The sequence below is a fragment of the Bison bison genome, unplaced genomic scaffold (assembly GCF_000754665.1).
Source record: "Bison bison bison isolate TAMUID 2011002044 unplaced genomic scaffold, Bison_UMD1.0 scf7180017864077, whole genome shotgun sequence".
NCBI classification, from domain to species: domain Eukaryota; kingdom Metazoa; phylum Chordata; class Mammalia; order Artiodactyla; family Bovidae; genus Bison; species Bison bison.
The window spans coordinates 7,687-10,424 of record NW_011494649.1 but is presented as its reverse complement, the minus strand read 5'-3'; positions in this window follow the sequence as shown (position 1 = coordinate 10,424).

Here is a 2,738-nt window from a genome sequence, read left to right as displayed (position 1 = left end):
AGCAATCTTGATTCCAGCGAGTGTTTCATCCAGCCCAACATTTAGCAAGTTGTACTCTGCATAGAAATTAAATAAGCAGGGTGACAATATACAGCCTTGACGTACTTCTTTACCAATTTGGAACCAGTCCATTGTTCCATGTCCTGTTCTAACTGTTGTTTCTTGACCTGCATATAGGTTTCTCAGGAGGCAGGTAAGGCAGTCTGGTATTCCCATCACTTTAAGAATTTTCCACAGTTTGCTGTGATCCACACAAAGGTTTTAGCACAGTCAGTGAGTCTGACTTTGAAAGTCAGCAGGATTTAACTACAGAATTTCCACAGAACTGGGGAAATAGAGACTCTTGGCAAGCATAAAGAAAACCTTGTGCACATCAGGACCCAGGAGAAATGAGCAACCCCACAAGAGACTGAATCAGACTTGCCTGTGAGTGTTTGAGAGTCTCTAGTGTAGGCATGGGTTAACAGTGGCCTGCTGTGGGGTCAAGGGCACTGACAGCAATCCTGGGAGGTGCAGCATGCTGGCATAAGTTCTTTTGGAGGAGGTCACCATTACTGCCATTACCCCCTATCATTTTGCCTGAGGCCAAAGGGAACACATCCCCACCCATCAACAGAAAACTGGATTAAAGACTGACAGAAAAGTGGATTAAAGATTGACTGACCTTGGTCCTGCCCACCAGAGCAAGACCCAGTTCTCCCCACAGCCAGTCCTTCCCATCAGGAAGCTTGCACAAACCTTTTATCCTCATCCATCAGAGGGCAGACAGAATGAAAACCACAATCACAGAAAATTAACCAAAATGATTACACGGATCACACCTTTGTGTAACTTAATGAAACCATGAGCCATGCCATGTAGGGCCACCCAAGACATATGGGTCACGGTGGAGAGTTCTGACAAAATGTGGCCCACTGGAGAAGGGAATGGCAAACCACTTCAGCATCCATGCATTGATGTATGGCAGAGGCCAACACAATATTGTGAAGTGATTTTCCTTCAATTAAAAATAAGTAAGTTTGGGAAAAAAAATAAACTAAAAATGGATTAAAGACCTAAATGTAAGACCAAAGATCATAAAAATTCTAGAAGAAAATACATGCAGTAAGCTCTTTTACATAAAAACTAGCAGCAGATTCTAATAAAGAGTCTGTCTCCTCAGGGAGGCTAAACAAAAGCAAGTACAAACAAATGGAATAAATAGGCCTAATTAAATCAAAAGCTTTTGCACATCAAAGGAAACCATCAACAAAATGAGAAAACAACCTACTGAATGGGAGAAAATATTTGCAAATGATATGTTTGATAAGAGGTTAATATCTGAAATAAAGAGCTCATACAAATCAAAATCAAAAAAGAAAACCCAATTAAAAATAGGCAGAAGATCTGAATAGACATTTTTTCAAAGAAGATATTCATGAAACAATGAAACAATGCTCAATGTGCTATCCTTCAGGGAAATGCAAATCAAAACAAAATGAGGTATCACCTCACAACTGTCAGAATGGCTATCATCAAAAAGACAACAAAAAATAAATTCTGGCAAGGATGTGGAGAATAGGGAATCCTCATTTACTGCTGGTGGGGATGGAAATTGATAGAGTTACTATGGAAAAAAAGCATGAAGGTTCCTAATAACATCTAAACTAAACTAAAAACTATCACATGATCCACCAATTCTACTCCTGGGTATACACCCAAAGAAAATGAAAACACTAATTTGAAAAGATACTTACACCCCAATGTTCACAGCAGCATTATTTACAATAGCAAAATACGAAAGCAATCAAAGTGTTCATCAACCAATGAATGGATAAAGAAAATGTGGTAGTGAGATACACACATACACACACACACACTAGAATACTACTCAGTCATAAAAAGGCATGAAATTTGCCATTTGACACATGAATAAACCTGGAGGGTACTAAGCTTAGTGAAGCAAATTAGAGAGACAGACAAACACTGTATGCTTTTACTTATATGTGAAATCTAAAAAAAAAAAAAAAAGACAGAAACAGACTCATAGATACAAAGAACAGGCTAGTTATCAGTGGGGAGAGGAGTGAGGGGAGGGGCAATATGGAAGGGGATTAAGAAGCACAAACAGTTCAGTTCAGTTGCTCAGTTGTGTCCAACACTTTTCAACCCCATGGAATGCAGCATGCCAGGCTTCCCTGTCCATCACCAACTTCCGGAGCTTGCTCAAACTCATGTCCATCGAGTCGGTGATATCATACAACCATCATATCCTCTGTCGTCCCCTTCTCCTCCTGCCTTCAATCTTTCCCAGCATCAGGGTCTTTTCAAATGAGTCATTTCTTCACATCCAGTAGCCAAAGTATGGGAGCTTCAGCTTCAGCATCAGTTCTTCCAATGAATATTCAGGACTGATTTCCTTTAGGAATAACTGCTTTGATCTCCTTGCAGTCCAAGAGACTCTCAAGAGTCTTCTCCAACACCACAGTTCAAAAGCATCAATTCAGTATCAAAATCATCAAGAAGCACAAACTGCTGCCGTTGCTGCTGCTAAGTCGCTTCAGTCGTGTCCGACTCTGTGCGACCCCATAGATGGCCTCCTACCAGGCTCCTCTGTCCCTGGGACTCTCCAGGCAAGAACACTGGAGTGGGTTTCCATTTCCTTCTCCAATGCATGAAAGTGAAAAGTGAAAGTGAAGTCGCTCAGTCGTGTCCAACTCCTAGCGACCCCATGGACTGCAGCCTTCCAGGCTCCTCCG